General features: G+C 43.6%; 1 protein-coding gene and 1 long non-coding RNA gene across 3 annotated transcripts in view; both read right to left on the reverse strand.

Annotated features, from left to right (window-relative positions):
• The window catches only part of CASTOR2 (cytosolic arginine sensor for mTORC1 subunit 2), a 131284-nt gene that overhangs the window by 78275 nt on the left and 28832 nt on the right, over positions 1 to 24177 (reverse strand). The window lies entirely within an intron of this gene.
• LOC128149598 (uncharacterized) overlaps positions 21522 to 24177 on the reverse strand; it is a 30251-nt gene continuing 27595 nt past the window's right edge. Inside the window, exon 3 of the long non-coding RNA XR_008237689.1 lies at positions 21522 to 21936. This is a non-coding gene — a long non-coding RNA (uncharacterized LOC128149598). The remainder of the gene's footprint in view (positions 21937 to 24177) is intronic.

Genomic DNA, 24177 nt, shown 5'->3' on the forward strand with positions numbered 1-24177 from the left:
GGTCTGTCTCAGATCCCTGCGGGGCCACCAGTGTGAAAGGTGTCAAACAAGCTCAAAAACAGCTCAATTCAGGGCCTCAAATCAATGCTCCAAAAGTCTCCAGAAATTAATGGGGTTACTTATTCCCTCGCTGTGTTCTGGGGCTTCGGATATGTTTGCTGGCTACTTTAACTGGCTGCACTGTACCTGCAGTGCCTTCGTATTTGGCTTTTGATCCTTTCAAAGTTTCAGTACAAGAACTCTCTTGTGCTCTCTGTACAGCACCTAGCACAATGAGGCTCAGACATTTCTAGAGAGTGACACAAAACTGTGCATTACAAATACTGTTTTGTAAGGCTGTTCAGTTTGCTGGGTGATGAGAAGACAGCTGCTTAGAGCCAAGGATTCATAAACTCAATTTCCACCTAAACATCTTATAATGCCTGGTGACCTAGTAATAAGATGGCAGGTGAAATACAAAGTCAATAAATGGAAATTAATGCATACTGGGGGAAAAAAATTTAAATACTGAATGAAGAATGACAGGCTCTAAATGAGCTATTACCACTCAGGAAAGAGATTCTGGAGTCACCACGGGCTGTTCTCTGAAAGGGTCAAGGCTTTCAAAGAAGCTGAGAGAACAGGAATAACCAGGCAGAGAGGCGAGAACATCCCATTACCCCAAAGCACAAATCCAGCACATACCCAGCTGCCAAGTACTTCATGATCAAACCATCCCAAGGCTACCAAATGGGTTGGAATTCAGTTGGAAGAAACACAGAGAAGGGGCCAAAGGTGATCCAAGGTGTGGAAAACTGAACAGATGAGAACCGTCCAACTGTAAGAAGCAATGGCTCAGTGTGGGATTATGGAAGAAGTTATTATTCCCAAGGTAATTAAAGAAGAATAATTCACTGTCTCACAATGTGTGAAAGTGGGGCATGCAATGAATTGATCTGATAGCACAGAGTTTTCCATTTAAAAACCTGCATGACTGTGTACATATATGAATGAGAAAGGGATGGCCAGATAATAACACAAAAGCCAATATGAGCAGGGAAGAGATGGGTTAAAGGAAGAAGAGTTCACTGGTGAACATGGTGCCCCTGATGATCTTCCCTTTAAGACATGTCTTGCACTTCTGGCTCTGGGAGGATGCGCCAGGGTACACACACAGGCCCCATTTCACTTCCCTGAGCAGCACAATCAGTGCTATGGAAGACACAGCACTGGGTGAGATGGCTCTTTGCTTTGACCAACCTTGTATTCCAAAGGATAGCACGGCTCAAAGCAAGGGTAAGACAGGAAGATATAGCATGAAATAAAAACCTGTGGGTCTCAATCCCCCCCTCCTTTTTTTTTTTTTTTTTTTGCTGTAGGAAGTACTTGTGCAATTCTGGCAATCTCTGACACCTACCACCCTTCAGGTAATTGGCCTGAGGGTCAAACAGCCCCAAACACACATAGTCGCAGAGGAATGCCCTCTCTGTGTCATTGCACCCTCTTGGTCCTTCTAGGTGTGTATCCTGGAGGGACTCTTCATGCTGAGTTGCCACTTTGGGAGAAATTTATCAGCCCTTTCCCAGGGTGAGGAAGAGGAGTTGGTTGTCTGGCTACGGTAAATCAGAGCCCACTGCCTCAGATACAATCACAGAGAATTCCATGTTTCAAATCCTGATTCTCGAATTCATACTTCTGAGCCCCTGTGTCAGGCTGGGTGAAAGGGGAGTGTGAGCCAAAAGCCAGGTAAAATCTGTTATCAGGACGTGTCCTCTTCTGGCATAGCTCTCATGGTTACTAAATTTGTAAAGTTTTTTTTAGACAAGATGAACTGTGCTGGGGAAGGGGGATAGGACAGAACTGTATCAGGAAAAAAGTCAGCGTTTCAGTAATTGTTTAGTTTCAGCTACCAGAGATCAATGTTAGCTGTCATCTTAGTCAAATTAAAAAGTATCTTAATGGCAGTGGTCTGTCTGTGTTTTAAAGAGGCATTTAAAGTCTATGGGAACAAATACAATGCATTTAACATGTTGGGAAAACCTTTCCACAAGCAGAGGTAGCAAGAAGTTAAGGTAGTTCTAAGTGAGAGCCTGAGGGCACAGACAACATCTTTCCATTTCCAATTGTCTCGGACTGGATAGGCACTTTGGAAGTGAAAGGAAATGCTGTGCCCCTGGCAGGTTTAATACTTCAACTAACAGAGTTTCCCGTGCCCTACCCTCTTTGCTTTCAAATGTAGATGAATCAAGTGCAGAACCATTTAAAATACCAATTTGCATGAAATTCTAATCACCATTTCAGTTTATGTTTTACTGCATTGTTCATTCTCTGCTTCCCCACAGAGAAGGAGAGGAAGAGAAAAGGGAAAAGGATATGTTTCAGTAACGATAGAGTCCATAAACGTGTTCTCTGGAAACAGCCAAAGACTGCAAAATGGCCAGGCCTTATGAAGACCCAACAGGCTGGAATCATCTATTTGTGTCCTGTCCTCACCAAGTGCTATGCAGGATAAGTGTTAAAATAGATTGAAAAAATTAAAGCAACAAAATAACAGCTGTCAAAGATTTACAGAAAATTAAAATTGTGAAATCACTAGCTGGGATTAAAAAAAAAATAACAGAACTACACAATCTTCCCCTTGTAAGGGTTTGGGGAAGAACAAATACTCTCAGAACAATACAAGGCTGCATCATCAAAAGACACCTCCAAAGTCTGAGAACTTAATGAGTAGTAGTCTTGGATCTTCCTCTGTGTGCGGTTGTGTTGAGGCCCACCAAAAATAAACAAGGGTAAGGCTGGGCAATATCAATATCCCCTCCATCCTAGGCAGCTGCCTGGGAGTACTCCTGACTTCATCCTTCCTTCCAACCAGTAAGTGGTCAAGTGGACACAACAGAAAGTAAGCTGTCAGATGTTGCTTTTAATTTTCATCAGTAAAGAAGTTTAAACCATCAGATGACTTAAAAAGGGAACATGAGACACCTCCAGAGAGGTCCTGAGACACCTCAAGCACCTGTGACACCTGTGTGCTCACACCACACTGGTTGGGCTGAATAGCTCCAAAGGGAAAGTTCCCCTGCTGTGGAAAAATGCAACCAGCTCAGGTGCCCAAGAGCTCAGGTCTGCAACATCAACAGTGTCCAACTCGGAAAGGAAACAAGTCAAAATCTCAGTAAGCTGAGCCTTTAATATAAAAGGCTCTTCTGTCACCTCAGTTCTGTACTTACTTTTTAACTTAAGTGCTTCAGCAATATAAGATTCCAGGATAACAGACCTGTGTAGAACGTACGTATCTATAGATCTAAGGGAAAGCACAGTCCTGTGAACTGAGGGATGTACTTGAGGTATGTTAACAATCTGTTTCCACTCGAATCAGATTTTAAAAACACACTTTACAGATAAAGATGAGGATTTTCATTCACTGCCTGCACGAGTCCTTCCTGCCAATGGTATTTCAAAACGGTTCCAAACATGATCATAAGACAGAAGCTTATTGGTTCATCTGAGTGAATAACCTAAATTTTGCTTAATGCTTCCTGAAGACTCCAATGAAAAGTCCGTTTTACTGAGGAATCACAATCAGGATAAATGACAAAAACTTCAGGCAAGATGCAGCCCTGGACTTTGGGTAGTATAACGCAAGATGCAAAGATATCAATGAAAGCTTATAGCCTGACTCACATAATACAATTCTCCCTTCTCCAGAGCCAGCAAATACCTGTGATTAGCATCATCAGAAAGCTCTCTCTTAAAAATATATTTAGGTCACGGAAAACACTTGAATATCCTCGAAGAAGATATAAAACTAAGTACAATGTTGAACTAAGACAATCACAACTGGAATAAGAACTAGAGAACACAAGTTCCTACTAGGCTGTGAGTGGACCTGATAGGGAATTGCTGAATTACTGTTGTCGAGGAACAAAAGAAGAGACTCTTTGAAAGACACAATTCCACCTGGCTCCTATTTGTTGCTTTTCACAAGTAGACCTCAAAGCACTTTCTAAAGAAAGTCAGTATCAATATCAGGTTTTATTGCATCTCAGCTTCACAGGACAAAGCACAAAAGTAGTAATTCTCTCTGGGCTCACACAGCCCAGACAGGTCTGAACATTTAGTGCTCTTCCAGCAAGTCCTCTAGTAGAATAAACAGTTCGTAATAGTTAAAGAATATTTTTAACCCATCTTGAGGATAAAGGGAGCACAGCCTTTGGCAATATACAAGACTTTGCTTTCAAGCCAAGACTTTGCTTTTTGCACAGCAGAAAGAAACAGGAATAAACCCGCCAGGTATTGGTGTCTGCACGCTCTACACAGTAAGCAAGCAGTGAGGAGATGAGAAAACAGCATGGTCCCACAGGACAGCAGGGTCTGACCCAAACCACCAGCACCCTGACATCCTCATGCACAGATCAATCCAAGCAATAGCATAAAAGCTGGAAAAGGAAGTAGTAACCTGAAAAATAAAATTCAGTCCCGTACAAAGGATGAATATGAATAAGACTTTTTAAGCATGGCTAGGGATCTACACTTAATTTGGTCTGACATGGAGCACAGGCCTCCAGCAGGATCTGGCCTCCAGCAACCAGATGTCTCCAGCAGCAGTTTCAGGAGGTTTCCGAGAACACACACTGCCTGTGCTCCCATCCCACAGAGCACTTGGACGATTTATAAGAAAACTGTCTGGAACCAGGACTTCACTGCTGGGGGGAACAGAGGGTGCAGGACAGTCTGGAAAAGGTAGATCTCTCTTTCGATATGGACAACTTCTGTTTTGCTGAGCCCAAGGCTTTACTGTCAAGCTCACATGTTGAGATACAGTCTGCAGGCTTTGTTCTGGCAGCAATTAATTGGCTTAGTCACCATTTTTTTTCTGCTGTCGTTGACCTTTGTCAGTAAGTAAACAACATGGGGTTTTTGATCAGACAAAGAGTGAGGGGGTGGAAGCCGCTCAAAGAACAGAAAACAATCATAAATGAACCTCTGATCTTAGAGACTGTTATAAATCAAGAGGGGGAGCAACAGAGAAGGTGCTAGGAAACCCACTGGTTATTGCACAAGCTTTTCTTCACTCAGTGCCAAGATTCAAATCCCACTGGAAGGTTAGGAACAAAACAGCCTTCTCCACAGCTATGACAGCGTGCCCAGTTGCAGAGCCGAGAGTCATCTTTGTTATTCCAGTTCAAGACAGTTCAAGATACTGCATTAATGTACCTGCATTATCATAGACAAGACCTTGGACTCCACTATGTCCATCCTAGTCCAAATCTAGAGCATTTGCTATTATTCTCAATCCAGAATATCTCAATACACAATTCTGGTCTATTCTGCCCCACCCGGACATACTTTCTCCCACTGCTTAAGCTCTGCCAAGCAGCCCTTCCTTCCCCACCACCTTCACTGTGGGGATGGGAAGTTGCACAGACTATGGAGGCTGCTAAGGAAGATGAGCAACCACACACTTCAGATGCAACGTCCTTGGGGCAAGCACTATCTGGAAACCTCAGCAGGATCCTGTTCCATAATTAAACGCATCTGATCTTGTCACAGTAAGAGAGATAGCAACTTGAAACATAACAATACAATGATTAAAAGTCAGATGTGGTGCAAATCACAGTAGTCTAGGGGTAATGAATGTCACACAAGGGGTGTTTTGGAGGGATGAAGTAACTTATTTTCGTATACCTGTACCATTAAGATTTCCTTAAGTAGCAACAAAAGCAAAACAAAAACATAATTGAGTACTTGTATATTAAATGAATTAGACCACATTGTATTCTTCCCTATAGGTTATTTCCAGATCCACTTACACAGCCCTCCATAAAGGCCTGCTGAAGACATCAATCAAGCTTCCTAATGCAGAATGACTGATTTCTCTGGCCATCAAGAATACATTTATATCTCAAAGAACTGGATAAATCCAACAGAGGGAAGTTACCATTCATTTATTTGCCAGTAAGTTCTTTGCCATTTTGCCTTTTGCTCCTCTGCTAAAATGAGTACTTGAATTGCAGAATGATCCTCTGACATACAAAGCAGTCAATTCCTATCATGTTTGTACCATAAACAGCAATTTCACCCATGGATTTAGGTGCTATTCACTGTGAGTGTGGGATCAAGAGTTTGGTCCGTGACAGAGCTGCGAGAAGGCTGGTGGGAATGCCTATGCACTGCCTCCTGCAGATCTGGCACAGCAACATGAATGTTTTGGGAATGCGAATTTTTAATTGCTGTCTTCCCTGTAACTACATTTCACTGTTTAACCTCGATAGAGGGTTGAGATGCCCAGGAGGCATTTGGAGAAATTGTGCATGTGTTCTAGCTGATGAAGCATGATCCAGGGTCACACCTAGATGTTCCTCCAGTTACGTGGTAGCCGCCGAGAGCAGTGAACTGGCTGTGAGCCAGGGAGCTGCCTTGCAGGTAGATGGGGCCAAGCCATGAGTCACTGAAGCTGCTTGGCATGGAAAAGGAGCTGTGACCTACTAAAGGAACTAAGATCTTATTAAGATGAGGAGTCCTGCTTTTTTTTCTTGCTGCTCAGTTGCTCAGCAACAAGTGGAGCATGGAAGAGATGATCACTGTCTTCCCAAAGACAGGGCAGGGAAGATTTGGGAAAGAAGTACTGATAGATCCCCTATTTTGGGCCTAGTTTTAAAGAGAAAAGCAGTTTTAATGCAAACACACTATGCCACTTGTCCCCTCCATATAAGTTTTTGACCTATTGGCTAATTTCTGGTAAATGTCAGAGTTGGAGATTTCAAAGGTACTAAGTTCATACAAGGTTCATTAAAATGGGTGCTAGGTAGAAGAGGAAAGCCTGTCTGCAGCAGCGCTGAGGGCAAGGCCATAATGCAAGCACAAACCTTATTAGACAGCAAAGAATCCACAAGGGACATGTCCCGACCACAGGAAACCTCAGCGCTCACACCATGCTAGACTCCAGAGAGTCTCACTGCAAGAGAAAGCGAGAGGAAACCAGCTTTACTAGTTTGGCTGCTCGTTTTCATCAGAGAAGTGCAGCCCAGGCGTGCTTTGCAAGGCAGAGTCCTAGCTGTTTCAGAAAGCCCACGGAAAGCTGTGGTGTTTCTTTATATCAAATGCCTGAAGGGGCTGGAAAAGCCAATAGTGACTGTCTCCAGCCGAGGGAGGAGCACATGGACTGCTGTGCTGGTGGGAGAGAGCTGTTCCAGTGCCTGAGCTGGGGACAGAAATACATTAATGCCACCACCCCAGATAGGAACCAGACCTGACCCAAACCCAGCAGCCTATACACAGGCACCCAGATGTCCACATAAGAAACAGGGTCTGTCTGTCCCTGTGCTTGCTCAGGGAAGATTGTCATGACTGAGGGGCATCTCTGGCAAAGGACAGGGCTCAGCCAACCTTCCTGACCTGCCAGGTCACAGCAGGCCTTGCTTCCCTCCTGGAGCTCTTCGTTCATTCTGGAAGAAGGTCTCCTCTGCTAAGAAGCAGGGGCACCCAAAGCCAGCTCTGTGATTTTGGAGGAGAGAAGGCAAGTCTGAGTATGAGTTTGAAGGTTGAGGACTGGCAAACTTTCATTAAAGCAGTCCTAAAGTTTTCAGTTACCTCAACATCTGCCTGTAAAAATATAACATTTCTCTCAAAGTCAACAGTGGTCTGTTTTTATCTTCGCTATCCTTTGATGTCATTGCCCAGAGGGCTGGAAGTGCTACTTAGCAGCATCACCACAAAAGCGTAGGTAGCAGGATCTTCTGCATCAATAGCTGATGAGTCAGGAATCCAATATAATTCAGCCTTTACTTTTGGCTGTTTCCGTTACCTGGATTTTCACCACGCTGCAAAACCTGTACAGAGTGCTTAGTATCTTCTCCTTGGAAATGGCCATCTGTTTACCCTGACATGGTTGAGTTAATTTCAGATTTCAGCATTGCATGTTAGCTATAAGCCACCGAGCAAACAAGGCTTTGAGGTGAACCTCCCAGAAATTAGACTGGGGAAAGGTAGGGTTTAGTCATTGATATAAGGGGAAAATCAACTTAGAGCTGCTTCTGCCTCACTGACAGCAGCACTTTTCCAGAGTTACTTGCCAGCCAGCCAACCTCCAAACTAAAACCCAGCAGCCAGACTTTCAACGGTAGGCAGGATTGCTAACAGTGCAGACTGTGAGGTTTCCAAAGCATCTGCCCCTTCAAGAGAAATGGAAAAGGAGTCAGGCACTTCAATACCTCTGAAAAGCCACGAGTAAGCACATCTCAAAATGAACTAAATCCCTTCGCACATGCTGTGCCTAGTCTCACCCTGTAAGTGTGGGGAACTTCTGCTTCCCACCCAAGGTGCTGCTGTACCATAGGGTCTCTTTCCCAGTCAGGTGAGAAGGGACTTCACTAGGAGCTCTTATCATTTCTAGACCCAGCGAATCACTGAGCACTGGCAGTAGGCTGGGGGAAACCCCATCTAAGCAATCCTTGCTGTCACAAAAGTTAAGTAAGTTAGATAAACTCTCAGTAAACCAGAGATCATTCATGTTGAGTTAATCTGGCTAAGGCACAGCTCCAGCTCTCTTCCAGGCTGGTAGGAGGCAGAAGACACAACAAGTGAGATCAAAATGAGCTCATGGTGCCAAATGCTTTCATGCTACACATGGAACAGAATGTCATCCTGCACTAATTTGTCCTATGGTTTCTTATTCATTCCTCTGCATTGGTTTCAGATATACTCAAGCTGCAGATCTTTAAATGGACATGCTAAATATAAGCTATGGAGCTGAATGACAGTTTTATTTTTGTCTCTTATTTAAAGACATGACTGAATCTAGTATTGCTAGTTTTCTCTCAGCACTCATGTTCGTCATGAGAAATTCCATTCCATAGCAGGTAAGAGAGGTAACGGAAATTTCACCCATCTTCCTACAACAAGAAGTTACTTCTATCTTAGATAAACACCGTTTACATCCTCCTATATACATTCACATCTCCATCACTACACACAAATATACCAGTCATACTAATGCATATAGAAACAATTTATAATCTTCCTGTGTTTTTACTAGTCTAACAATCTTTGTATCCAATCAGCCCTTTAGTAAAACCCAGAAAACCCCATTCCCAAGAAAGTGCGCTTTCCTCTGAACCACTCACAGGCAGTATTGCAAATTCGAGCCTATAGGAATTACTTGTGCAATTGGTCATGAGGAATCAGCCAAATCAGTCTTGCTAGTTTATCTTGTCACTCCACTGGATTCGGGGAAGACAGAACTAACTCAGCTAATGGCATACAAAGACGCCTTTCTAAGCCATTTTTATAGAAAAACACCACAATAAAAGGAGTGCTGACCAGAGACAAGGAAACTCAAAGGAACAACAGAAAATATTTTCGCTTAGTAAGGGACATGCTTCACCCCATGTATCACACAGGTGCGACAAGACTAATCTGCTTTGTCAACACAGTCCAGCATCTACTTCTGCTACCTGATACAATGAAGCAGATTTATTTTGGGTTTCACTTAGAGTGGCTTTATCTTTCAAGCTATGTACCTCAAAGACAAAAACAGTCTCACAACACAGTTTCACGAATGCCAGCTCTCCACAGATGGGGTTTGAGGGCCAAAAGGAGACACTGTCTTGACTCATCTTCGTCCTAACACACATCACAGATTTTGATATCAAGTCCAAAACTGGCATATAAAGCAGAACATCAAGTGTGGGAAAACAACTGCACATACAGGTGCTGAGTTCTCTGGAACAAAGTCCTGTGGTTTTAGTGAAGAAAAGAAAGTCAGAAAAGATACTTTTCCATTTTAAGATGCTTTAGTGTGTGTGAGAGCTCTTGTTCTCAAGAGGCGAGTCCGAATGGCAGCCCCATTCCCTTGGGAAAAGGCCAGCTCCTCTACCCTAAGAAAACGTCCCTGCAAAATAAGAATGCAGCGCTCGCTCCTGCATTCTTCCCTGGCTTTATGTCTATGATTGAAAAGGCTTTTTTTCTCTCAAGCAGGAGCGGGCAAATTACTACCTTCGATTTCTGCCTAGATAAAAAGAACATGTCCAAGAAAGCTAGAATGAAAACTGAAACAGCCACATGTGTAGAAATGTGTATGGGAGTGCACATGGTTGTTAGAACTGCCAGGACGAGCCTGGATCTTTACCTGCAAGTAACAGAGAAGAAATCTAATGGAAGTGGCAGCACTGGGACTCGGGGCTCTTAGGTGCAGCTCATGGCTTCAACATGAATTCACTGCAGTATTTTGGGCTGGCTGCTGAAAATCCTCTTCCACGTATTTTTTCCAGTGAAAATCAGAGTAGAAAAAGAGCACATCAATGTCTCAGGTATCCTCTGAACTTACCAGCTGTCGTGAAGCACTATAGCTCATAGGCAAGTCTTGTCACCCAGCATCAGTAAAGGAGCCAGTTTAGTTTATTTTTCATGTGATAGTTGAGTAGATGTGGTAAAACACTAAAATAATGGAGAAAAGCCAGAGAATATAAAATGTATGCAATTGGGGGGTAACACATTATGGCTTCTGCTACTACTGCTACAACTTGGGTAGTGGTTTATGACAACCTATCTATTCAGGACTTTAATTCAGCTCTCATGAAGTTTGCAATCATCCTTAAAATTCATTAAAATGAAGTGCACTGAAGTGCCAAGACATGGAGAAGAGATAAGGAGAGAAGTATTCAACAGTGGGCATATACGAACTTATGTACATGCTCTAAGTGTTCATATACCTGTCCCTCAAGATGCAACTTCTTTCCATTCATCTGTCATTTTATTGGGAATTGTAGAACACTTCATTTCAAAACACAAGCAGTTGCCAATGTGTATTAATGAATATTAGCGCTGACAGCATGCTACCATACTGTCAAAATGGGTAGCTGTGCAACTTGCTGATTTTCATGATTTTGAAGCACAGAGGTAGGTGGGTTTGTGCACATATTATTCAGCTGCCCAAGGAGAAAGAACAAACAACCCATTGTGTCCATCTGAGAAAGAAAAAAACCAACCTGCTGTGGCGAAGACAAATCGGTTTTTAGTAATGCTGCTGGAGACACTGTTGATGACAAATGCTGAATTCTGGCTTGAATGTGTGGGGTGGGAAGATTAAACGTGCTCTGCCATTTAATAAACTTTACACTAAGCTCTGTTTTTCTCTGCCTCGCTCCCTTATCAAAAGAATGAAGCAACTTATCAGATATTTCCAGGCATGCTTCAGATATTATTACCAACTTAAATAATATCAGCTGCCTTTGCTGCTAGAAAAAGAAATAAAAGGTGAGACACAGGTCAGAAGCCCAGAGTTTGAACCAAGTACTGTCACCAAGTTAACTCCTTTTGTTACAAAACCAAAGGCAAGATTACACATAAAGGGTCATATTTTAGGCATCAGACAATTTCAACAAGCATGGAGGCAAGAGAAGCAAAGCCTTGGTGTATTATTAAACGAGAACCAAGTACAAAGAAATCCAGTTAATCACAGAGACTGCTGGCACCTTATTGTCCCTGTGTGTCCAGACAGTCTCCATCTTGTACCAACAACTCAGAAATTGCTGACATGCTGGCATAAAAATGAGGTAGTATCAGAGAAAGCAATGCTCCCCACAACACTTTTACCAAACTGCAGCAATTTGTTGTTGCACCATGCTACCAAATTTGCATGGTATATTGATTGTCAAAGCTTATGACTGGCTTGTTGCTGATATATCTAGAAACAGATGAAGTTTTCATGTAATCACATGACATTTAAAAACAAAGCCCTTTTTAAATGAAGCAACTATGCTAGACTTCACAGGTACGGAGAAAGTTCCTGAAGCATTAACCCACAACTAAAAAACAGGATGCCAAATTATGTGCGTATGTGGAGATTTGATGTACCTTGAGTGCTGCAGGTTGACATTAGCATAAATTCACAGATTCCCATGTAGAAATCAGGTATCAGCCAGCAAAAAAAAAAAATAAAAACCACCCCAAACCCCCACAATTTTTTATTTTTTTTTTTTAATAAAATGGCATGTAACTGGACCAATATCCAGGGAACATCCAAAACTACAAACTGGAGTTAGAGGTCAGCTACAGAGGAACAATCATTGGTATCCCTGAAATGCTCGTCTTCTGTCAGAAATTGCTTCTTGTTTATCTTCCAACAAGAATCAAGTCTGTAGCTGAACAGCCCTAATTCTCATCTCACACCGAAGAGCAAGGAGGGGAGAAAGCAAACACTAACATGTCCCCACAGAACAACTAACCCATTCCCTGCACCTGACGACCCATGAACACTGCCATGTCCACAGCGCTGCTTTTATCGTTTACCAAATAATTCCTTGAGTGAGCATTCAATTAGCAGTGGAGATTTGGAAAAGTGCTTGAAGATATCTCTTCCTTTTAAACGATCTAAAGTTCTTTGAAGAGGGAGACTATGTTGATGGAAGCAACAGATCTACATGAGACAAAGTATTTCTCTAGGTAAGAGAAGTTTGATGTCCAGACTGACACACAGCTGCATCTACTGAAAAAAAGCCTGCAGAGAGAATTAAGCACTTGTGTGCATAAAGGAGAGCAACTGACAAAAAACAAACAAGAAGGGGAGAAGAGAAAGAGGCAATAGACAGGATAAGGGTTTCCAAGTACATTCAGTTATGGCTTTAAAATTTCACTATTGCATATTTTTGCATAGAAAAAATAATGCTCTATCACACTTCAGTGTCATGCCAGACTTACCCTCCACACTACGCATCAATGACTTGAGCTCCCAATACATCCAACTGTTCACCTCTTCACTTACAAAGGAGGAGAAAAATAATTAAGGCATATACTAGGGCATTTCCGAGGATACTGCTGGTTCAGTACAAAGCCTATTATACTATCAAGTGCTCACCTATACGCTTTCTCTCTCAGAGCTCCCTCCTGCTATCAGATAAGACAGACATGCTACGTGCAGACAGCACGCTCTAAAACTCAAAGTTTCCTGGTAGCCCCATCTTGCTAGTATTTGATATTGTGCTGGCACACATGACAGTTCCAGCAGGGCAATATCAAGGCAGTCTCAGTATAAGGAGCTTTGCTCCTTTTTACGCATACATTTTGTTTGATGCAACAGTGAGAAAGGTTCACTCTCCTGCAAGACCATAACTGCCCCATTTCTGATTAACAACAGTTTTCCTGCAGATTTGTGCTCCAGGTGAATTCAACAGGGACAGTCCTGTCTGACACAAGGGACCAAAAGTTGGAGTCTCTACCTGTCCTCTATCGCAAACTCAATCAGAACAGTTCTGACAGAATAACACAATGGTAGGAAAGGGTACATTTTTAGTAACTTTATTGTGCACATGGAGAACCAAGAATTTCGACACCAACTTTAACGAGAGGAAGATTAGGCCATTGTGGAAGTGGGGGTAAATTGGAAACAAAAGCTTGTGATTCACTGGGCTAGAACAATTCTATCAAATAAGATCAATGCAATACCCAGCTACGAGCCAGCCACACTCTTAACTCCCAAGCACCAAATCACCATTACTGGTTTAATGCCACTGAAGTTCACACCTGCTGACTTGCTACCCTAAGAACAGCTATGGAGAAAGAGTTAACTTCCCATAATATTTATGTCTATCAGGAAGCTAACAGGACCTTCTTCCTCTCTGTGCCCTGCTTAATTTCTTGCTATTTATTCACATTCCTCTGCCCGCAAACTCAGGCCAGCGTTTTCAACTTCACTGCCTAGAGGCAGGCACCTACACCTGCTTGCAAGTCCTTCAGCAGCTTCCGAAGTGCTGAGCTACTGATAATTCCTGTTGCCATCAGTTGGAGCTGCAGTGGCTCAGCACGTCTGTAGGGAACAACCTACTCAGTGTTTCAGTGCAGATGTGGCGATTTGAACACTTCCACGTGAAAATTTTGTTCCTGATTTTAAACATTCCAGTAAGTAAAGGTCAACAGCACCCAGCCATTGTAAAATGAACCATGGGTGGCCAGGGATCCCCTTGGTTATCAATGTTCCCAAATAACCCTGTACATAGAACAGAACAGATTAACAATTTCACTGTGTTCACGCTCCTGGCCTCCCAAGGCTCATTGTAAGCATGATTTAGTTGTAGCACTGTTCTAAACAGTGCAATAGGTGCCCCATAACTGATGCTCTTACTTTACAGAGAAAAAGGCTGCTTAACAAGCCCTTCCCTCCACCCCCAATTACCCCCGAGTATTTCATTCAGTCTTTTTCAACATCTCAGATATGGAAATCAAGCTATACTTACAAAGTAAGCAGAAAACTTCAAGGTATAGCATAATTCCCCCCAAATTTTCTCTCTGCTCTGCACAGACTCAGAAGACAGTTTTGTTAGTGTGCTTACGGCAGTATCCTCAAACAAAATGCATTCATAAAAACCAATTTTATTCTCTGTAACTGCAGCTACAGTCGACACACAACATTTGGATCTTTTGAGGTGACAAGAATCCAGGGAGTCTGTCAGTATTACAGTAGCAACCCCAAGCCTGAAATACAATGTATTTATATGGTCATCAGAACCCTAATATCTTATTTTCTGAACAGTCCTTGATGCACTTAGAAGACTGAAGGAAGGCAATTCCCCCCCCCCCCCATGTTTTACGGATCAAATTTGAGAATTCAAAGCTGCCTGCACTATCATTCTAGGTTTCTTGTGTGATCTTAGGCCAGTTTCTGATCTGTGAACTGCCTTTCACATCTACCTCAGAAAAAAAGTTTGAGAAGGACTGGCATTACGACACTTTGCCAAAGAGCCCAGAAGCCCTGGTGCAAATGGAATAGGCTGAGCCCTTTCAAGGATGGAGTCAGAGTGGAGCACAATCATTAGAAAGCAATTAGAAGACACTGAAGTTTGATTAAAAGAAAAGGCAGGGAAACCACACTACAGAGAAGCAGATATGTACTGCTGGGCTCAGCCCATGTTAACAGCCCCTGTCAGCCTGTTTTTTTAAAGTGAAGAATTGCAGGAGAGCCAGACAAACGAGGACAGCAGCAAGAACCAATTCAGTCAGACCAGAGAAAAATCTTTATAATCGCTCAAAAGTCCAACTTAAGCAAAAACCTAGCATGGCAATACAGCAGCCCTTCCCCCAGCCTGCGACTCAGACTGTGGAGCGGAACTGAACCCCATCCACAGTAATCATCTTTCTGCCCTCCCCGCTTGCAAGGGAACAGAGTGAAAACTGAATACCTGAACCCCATTAGCGAAAGAATCCAAAGCAAGAGCTACTGCCCAGATCTCTGTAACAAGGCACTTGCACACATGCTCACCTTTCACAGCTAAAGTCACTGGTTTAAGGAATAACACTGCCAAGGCATCAAAATCCAGACCAGGCACTAACATGCACAGAAAAAAAAAGTTCATGCGTTTCCATGGGGATAGCAGTGATTACATATTTAGCAGCGGTAAGATAAGGCAGCATGCATGATCAGCACACCAATTTCCTGGACAGCAGAACAGCCGCAACACCTAAAAGCCGGGACAGCCACAAAATGACAGACGGCAGATTTCCATTCAGGCTTTAATGTCGAGGCAGTATTTTCCGCAAAGCAGGAGCTAGTGAAGAAGGTTCCTGCTATTTCATGTCTTGAGATCAGACAAGTGATGCCTTAACTCCTCCCCGGATTTGCTTGTTATAGAAATCCCAGTGGAGGAGGCCTGCCACATCTAAAGAAGTGCAAGTCCCACAACTCCTCCCTCCCAATTTTGGAGTGCCGGAGAGCATCATCAGACCTCACAACTTACATGGGGGAAGAACAAGCAAAACACAGGGGCTGACTGGGGACACACAGCGTAGGGTCTTGTGGCAGACACAGACAAACACACAGGATGGTGCAGGAAAGTGGGATATAGCAGGGGACGAAGCACTGTTTCCAGAGGACTCCCTGCAGCACAAAGCACTGTTTTTCTGCTGAGCCCCATGCACCAAGCTGTGGGCAGACCCCAGATCAAGCTGACACCTGCATGGCCAGCAGGCAAGCTCCCCATTTGGGAACTGTGCAACACAGAGCTCAAAAGCCCTAAAGGGAGACAAAGCAAGAGAGCTTCTTGTTGACCGTAAGGCCTGACGGCTGTAGCACAGCACTGCAGGGCAGCAGACACCTCCCAGCAGCAGCCAGTGCTGCAGGAGCATCCTCAGAGTAGCCATTAAAACCTTCTTGACTATATTAGACGTGTGGTGTCTTTTTATGCTTAAAAATAGAGTAAGGCAAAGGACTCCAGCAAAATTAATAAAAATATAAAACTTTTCGACCAACTGAAATACTTAGAGGCCACTTCTGCACATGTTTATGTCAATACTTTTGCACCCTAACCAGCATGGGCCAGGGATCAGCAGTTGGCTCCTTACGCAGCTGCACTTTTGTGCTAAATCCTTTATGAAAGCAAACAAGCCATTTATAGGCAACCCAAATGCATACACACACACAGCAAAAGCATGCAGTTATAGAGGGATTGATAAAATTAAATTCCCCAATGAATTTCAATTATATTCCTTCAACAGCTTAATAAATGGCAAGCTTAAACTACTGACAAAACCAAAGTTGTTTGGTGACTGAAGTACGTTTCTATGGCTTATGTAATTATACCACTGTGACAAAGCTGTAGCATTTGAAGTCCTGTTTAAAGAAAGGGAAGAAATTAAAAACCAACCAATTACTGTATGCTGGCCCAAAGATTTCGGTACAAAGCTCTATGCTGGCAAATAGCCTGCAATCACCAGAGCAGGGAATAATTTGTGTCTAATGCTGCCAGGGAAAAATGAGGCTCTGAAGGCCGACACCTCAAACACCCACCCAGGAGCAATGCAGCATCCAGCATCACTCACCAGGCTTTTCAACAGCCTATTTCACATTACTGCCCGATACTTAGCAATTCAGGACATGCATCGTCTGCAAACGTATTTTACAAATAGATCTTCACATCTCCCTGAAGCAAACAGGTGTATATTGTCATTAACTTCATCCCTTTCATCTTCACACATGGAGGCAGGGGTAAAACCAACTTCCAGAGCCCAGATCAGAGCCAAGTTTAACATTAATCTAGATGCCACATCTGAGCTCAGCTCAGACATCCCACCCCTCCACTCCCATATCTGCTCCACAGAGACTCTAATGCTCCTGTCATGCCTCTGCTCTCCCACTACCGGAAATGGAAATCGGAATCAGCTATCAAGCAAGTTTAAGAGCTCCTGAATTAGGACAGTGACCCCTGAAAACAGAATCATGAGAGCATGAATCTGCTTTAAAAGATAAAACAGGCTTTACTGCAGAATCAGAAGAGTGGCAAATCATTAAGCAAGCTCTGAAATTTATAGTTTAAGGCCCAAAAGACCATTTCATCACTCAACCCAGGCCCCTTTTAGTGAATTCACACTGGAGCTGGGCTTCAGGGGACAGAGGATGAAGGACTCCAGACAAGAAGAGCTTCCAGGACCATCTTCTGATGCTCTCCGAGACTGGGCACATAGCAGGAAGGGTGCTGTGAAACCAGCACATCCAGAAATCCTCAGAAACAGATGTGGGAAAACAATGAAACACACAAGACTGACACACAACAGGCAATCCAGGACCAGGAGTCAGGATACTATCACCTACCCCAAAACTGCCCAAGCGTTCATTTTGGGGGAGCTTTTCACTATGGCAGATCCCATTCCTCAGATAAGCCCTTCTCACAAATTCCCAAGTCATTTGCCAAGTAGTTCCTGCCGCAGAAACCAGGAATTTTTTTTTTTTTTTTTTTTTTTTTTCAGGAGTACTTTTAGGGGGCTACCTAGTGGGTAACTCCAAACAACCTTTTGGCCAACTGAAGGCAATGGCTATGCAGCTCTACCCCAGCCGGCAACGGCCCTTTGCTGACAAGCAGCCAAGGCACAAGGCGGTTGTCAGCTGCAGAGCCGTCGCTCACCACTTTCCTTCCCAGACTACAGCTGTTGAGTAGTAAGTATCAGCATAATTACAAAGAAGGGGAAAACACACAAACAAATCTAACCAACCAGGCAACACCAGCAGCACTGCGAGAACCCCATCCTGAAGTCAGCTACATTCTTGGCTTGCTGTCAATGCCCTAAGGCTGCACTGGAGGATCACAACCTGGCAAAATGGGAGATGTGTCCCACATGTTCCCTATACAAAGCTATAACTGTACCACTAGCAATCTCCTTATCTAGACAGACACAGCAGGAAAAGGTGAAGGCAGAAAGACATTTATCCTGCTTTGCAGATACAGAAAGGAGACAGAGAAATTAAGGCCAGAATTGCCAATACTTGGCTTCAAGAAGGTTTTTGCTGCCCAAAGACAGGCTGTTGCTCTTGAAACCTGTGAAGCAGCTGCAGTGGCAGTACCGAAACTGAACAGCACAGCCCAAGCCCCAGCTCAAAGACTAACCAAGCCCTCCCTTTACAGCCTACAGAACTACTTGCAAGTCCCTGTTTGTAGCCCAAGGACAAAGTCCAGCTCCTGCAGCACCAACTATGTCTCCATTCAGGTCTGACATGCTCCTTGGGCCAAGAAGGCTGCTCCCTCCAGGAAGGCTGCAGAGATACCTCCAATCCCTGATAGATCTGTTTCCACTAAGGACACCTACTATTGTGGAAGGAAAAATGAAGAAAACACGGAGAAAGCAGGAGACAAAGTTCCCATCCCAGGGAAAACTAGAAGTTTCTCACTTTCTGCTGGTGGACAGGTCTTGGAGAGCAGCCATGGAGGCTGCCACCACCCCCCGGGCTGCTGCTGGGAGCAGAGGGGATGCAGCACTCCAGACTATGCTGGGGACTCTGCCTGCTGTGCTGGAAGGAAACACAGGCAAGACACAGCCGCAGGGATCTCAGGGCTGCCTTTCCACCTCTAAATCAGTATTTAAAGTTACAGTGGGAGAAAATGGCTATTTGTTGGTACAAAATTATTTAGTTATGACAATAAATCCCAGCTGAGCCATAGAGGAGACACACAAGGAGAGCAATTTTTCCTACCTGTGTAGTGAATGAACTGTGTAATTCTACAATCCCCCCCACAGATGTGTTGTTACACATTTAAGCAGTGTTGCTACAGTGCAGTGATTATGGCTCAAATACAGTGTTTGTATTTATTGGTGCACTTCTAAAAGCTGCACTCTAATATACCCTGATGGGGACACCATGAACTATTGTGTGATCCTTTGGACACAGACAGCTTTCCTCCCTGAACAGCCCGCAGGTCTTGCATTGTAACAGATCATATGGCTATGCGCTGTTTTGAAGGTTTGCGCATTAAGCATTACTAGAGGTAAGCGCCTGCTGCCATAGACTGCTTGGGCTGGAAGATGGAGAACATAATACCATAGCAAAGGGAAGCGATCATTTCTTAAAATGATCTAGCTGCCACTCATTCATTTATTCCACATACTAAAAGAGACTTCCAGCTATCATCTACGATGCATCTGTCTGCTTACACTTAACACCACCCCACTGCCCCTCGGTAATAAATACAACTGCACAGTAACCCAAGTTTTCTTGCAACCTGATCTATAAAAAGCAGCTGGCTTCCCTTCCCTCTCCCAACACTACCTTGGGTTTCCTGATACTCTTGGAAACCTAACAGGGTTTTTATTGAGCAAGTTGGCATTGAGTAGCTATAAACATGAATTCTAACCCTACCTCTCTAAATATTACTTACAAGGTCAACATCTCTCACCTACCCTTCACCCTGCCCTCCAAAACAAACAACAAACACAAACTTTCTTTAGCCCCTTTTGAGTTTTTGGAAGCTATCAAGCATAAAATTAAGATACCACCTAGTTGTGTACTCTGCTTAAATACCTTTGGCTGACATGGAGGGAGAGGAGTCATATTCAGGCATACCTGCAGCTTAAGTAAATAAGGATAAGCTTCCTACTTGCAACCAAAATGGGAGCAGATCAACATGGCAAATTCTTGTTCACAGACAGATCCCTACCCCTTTTCCCCCTACCCTGAAATGTTGTCAACTAGACAATTGAGGGCATCCATTTTAGAAACCCCATCATCACACACTGCCTCCATTTTAGCAATTCTCAGTTGGTCTGTAGTGACGCATGGGATGCAAGAATGGTAGGCACATCTCAGCCCTATACCTTACTGCTGTCAGACAGGGAGACAGATTAAAAGCCAACAGGAACAAGGAGAGAAGAAAAGGAAAACCCTGCAGCAAGCAGGAGAGAGGGGGTAGGATTAACCTAAAGTCAACTCTGATTTTGGGGAGTAATGAAGGAGTAAAGTCTCAGTACCAAAGTGCCTTGCTATGGCTCAGCTCTGCCCCAGACCTTCATGCTCTCTGCAAATCTTAACACTCACTGTGAAGGGGAAGGAAATCCCATTGCAACCGCACAGATTAGGTTAACCTGTCCAGTTGCAGTTTCCTGGATTTTGTCACACTTTTGCCCATTGCTGCGTAGCCTCTTTTTTCCAGCACCTTCAAACCTCCTTGGATTAAGCCTCTCTGCAGACAGTTCTACCCCATCTTCTAGACTCAGGCCAAGACCATGTAAAGAGCCATGGATCTTCTCTTGAAGTTCCCTAAAGCTGCATTTTGCTAAGAAAACTTATGACTCCTCACCGCACTATGGGGTCACATGCATTCTTCATAAAATGATTGGTAATGAAAGGGCCAACTACTGTTTCTCTGGTCCGATATCCTCACGTTGGAACATCACCCCATTTAGGGTACTCAGTCACCGTATGGCCCATGCTAGTCTTCCGCGCCATGCCAGACCTTACAAGCGTGGCAGAAAGAGCCAGGTACAGGTTGTTCTGCAGTGGGTTTGACCCCTGACAAGTTCATCCGTTGCCTTGTTTCAAAAAGTACAGAACTTCTTGTGCAATGTTGTTTTGGTGAAGAAATAGTTTATTATTTATGGCATGTTTTATCAGGGAAATACATATTCAGGTTTGAGTATAACCTTAAAAGTAGGCTGAGAGTACATCAGGGAGTAAGAATGAGTTGAGCTAATGACTTGCTCAGATTCAGCCTCTGCTTTCTGCACTGTTTATTGAGGGAATAAGCTGCTCCTACAGCACAACTCAGTATCAGAGCATTTAACCTGTACACGTCGTCTCCTCCCTGCAGTCCACACACAAGTATTCTGGGATCTGTACATGGCTATAATAGCAGGTAATTCATCAATAACCTCTCCTTCCTAAGTCCTCAAGGAGTATTTACCCAACTCTCAGGTAAATGAGGCAAGACAGAGCATGTCTTGTTCCCAGAACCAGCCCCTCTCTATCAAGTGTTAGACACATTTGCTGAAAAACAAATTAGAGCATGTTAAAACACTTCACTTAATTAAAAATAATCCTAACAGTATCACAAAGGTAAAAGTAATTCAATGTTTTGGTTAAACACTGAAAACACAACCGAAGTCTGTGAGATGACTCTGTGCATACCAAATAGTGTTTTATTTTTAAAGCACACAAATGGAGCAAAATGAAAAGTGATTTGAATCGGCTTTTTAATCACACAGTTTTAATCACACATTACAGTTTATCCTGTAAATAACTATCAAAAAGCATCTGGACACAGGTAAAGGCCAGTATAGAAAGATTTTTTTATGCAGTGTTAAAAACTGGTAAGACATCATCAATATTTTGAATTTCAATGAAAAAATCAAAACCAGAAAAATTCAAACTTCTTCCATCCTCTAGGGCCTGTCTTTTCTCCAGCTTTACAAATAATACCCTAAGTAGATACCTGGCTCCTTGCATAAGCATGGAAGAACAAATCCCCTGCCTTTTACAAAACATGGATGAACTACTGATATGACACAGAGCTCCCCTAAACTCTAACTTGCAACCTCCCCCAGTGTCACAGAGGTGGTAGGCCACGTTTTCCCTCCAGCGAGCAGTAACAGCCTTCAGTTTCCCCCTGAAGTCTGACCGCAGATTGTCAGTGATTTCTGTGGTTCTCCAACAGGCAGTTCATAAGAAATGGATCTCTGTCTGGCACACCAACTTTTGGCTATGAAAAGCTGGAGGAAAAAAAAAAACCAAACAAACCAAAGAGAGAATGGAAGAAAAATACAGAAGGAAATTTGCAGAAAGCCTCGTTCATTTAAAATTAAGTGTGGTAGAATAGCCACCACCATGACTTTTTTAACTTAATTGCTTTTTTCTTTCAGTCTCCTTCATGGTGCCTTCAAAGAGAAAGCAACGTACATCTTAACTTTTCCAGCACTATGCTTTAGTTCAGACTTCCTTAGGAAAATACATCAAAAGTTATTTTTAAGAACAAAAAAGAAAAAAAACCCCAATTACTCATTTCTTGGCATTCAGATAATAGGAATGCTCTAAGGAGATAAAAGCAAAACTTCAGGTTTTGCACTAATATATGCCTGTTTAAGAAGGCAAAGTCCATTACTCTGGACAGCTTTTATTCATTTCATTTTTACTGTTACCATTTGATACCAAAATACATTTTTTCTGAAGAACTATGCAGTTGGATCACTAAAGCCAACATCATTTTCACTGCTGAATGCAATGAAAGCAGGATCTAGGCCACAGTGCCGAGCACATCTATGTCCAGTTATTTTGAGAACATAAATTAACAGTGAAGCATCCATCTGGCATAACAGATTGTTTGGTGCACTTCGTCCCCTGCTAATTAATCGATTAGCTCTACTGGGTAATCGAGAGTTTCCCGCCTGGTTCTCCAGTTTCAGAGGACAGGGAAGACAGGCTGCCTGACTGCAGACTCGACAAGTAAGGGCTCACACTGACATCAGGCCTTTTAAAGCCCTTTCAATGAAACTACGGTAGGCAGGAAACTCCTTGGCCAAGAAGTATTTTGGAGAGGAGAGATGGTTAAGTTTATTGATTAAAAACCATCCTTTTGTGAAAGGTTTGCAGGTGTCAAAGCTCTTCTGATTTGACAATGTGGAAAAAAAGAAAAGAACTGACAAATTTCCCACCCCACCCCCCAAAAACCAGCACAGGCATCGCAGTAAAGGCTGAACAGGCAGATTCCCAGACCCAGCGGTAGAGCCTCAGGCCAGATCACCTGGCAGCAGAGACCAGACCCACTCAAGGCAGGGATGGGGGCCAGCCACCCTTCCCCAGCCCTCTTCTGCTGCAGTGATGCTTGAGGGAACTTCTCAGGGCCTTCTGCTTGTAAAGTCCATCCTCGTTCCCAAGTATAAGCTCATGAGAGTAACACCCCCAACTTGGGATGGAGCCAGGCAGCAGAGGAGCATGCTGCAAGTACAGAGTGATCACCACAGGGCCGCAGGCTGGGGAAGGACGTTCCTGTGTTAACCTCACTCCTCAACCAAGCCACTATCCTGCTGTAAGAAAGCTTGCTGAAAGCTGAAAACAGACTTCCATGACTCTGAAAATGCAGAAAACTTAGGGGATTTGCTCGATGCATCTGCATATGCAACATGCCCTGGGAAGTGCTTTGGTAGGAAACTGTGTAGCTTTTGCGGCAAGAACAAAACAGAAGGTAGGCTCTGTTTAAGCTCACTTGCCAGTGTATTTCCTGCAGTTTTGCTGGATTTAACCACTGCTAGCTGTTTATCTGCATTTTTTTTTTCCTCCAACTGCAAATTTGTGCTGCTGAAGGAGCAGAGACAGCCCCTGGGAAGCCACCGAAGAGCAGAATGCAGCTCTGCTGCCCTGACTCACCGGGTGCATGTACCTGCCTGCACCCACAGCAGTGCCTGGGCCCAAAGCGGAGCCTTTCAAACAAACCCAGGAAGTCAAAAGTGCCTGTGTCAGGAACTGAGGGCTTAATGTACCCAAGACATTAACAGCAAGAAAATTATTGCACATGAAAATGCTCTTTAAGCTCCTTTTTGTAGCTCAGTTCAGCAAGGTAAAGGGCAATGATGATTTTATTCCTCTGTCCGAACTGGCCTGTTTACATAAGCTAACAAGTGAAAACTCAGAACAAGCTTGAGGAATAACAATTTTTCCTCAAAATCTGCCCACGTGCCATGGTTCAACCCCCCACCGTCAACTAAGCCCCACACAGCCACTCACTCACTGCCCACCCGGGTGAGATGGGGGAGAGAATAAGAAGAGTAAAAGTGAGAAAACTCGTGGCTTGAGATAAAGACAGTTTAATAGGTAAAGCAAAAGCCGCATGCAAGCACAGCAAAACAAGGCATTCATTCAGCACTTCCCATGGGCAGTCAAGTGTTCAGCCATCTCCAGGAAAGCAGGGCTACATCATGCCTAATGGTGACTTGGGAAGACAAACACCATCACTCTAA

This window comes from Harpia harpyja, chromosome 12, assembly GCF_026419915.1.
Source record: "Harpia harpyja isolate bHarHar1 chromosome 12, bHarHar1 primary haplotype, whole genome shotgun sequence".
Lineage (NCBI taxonomy): Eukaryota > Metazoa > Chordata > Aves > Accipitriformes > Accipitridae > Harpia > Harpia harpyja.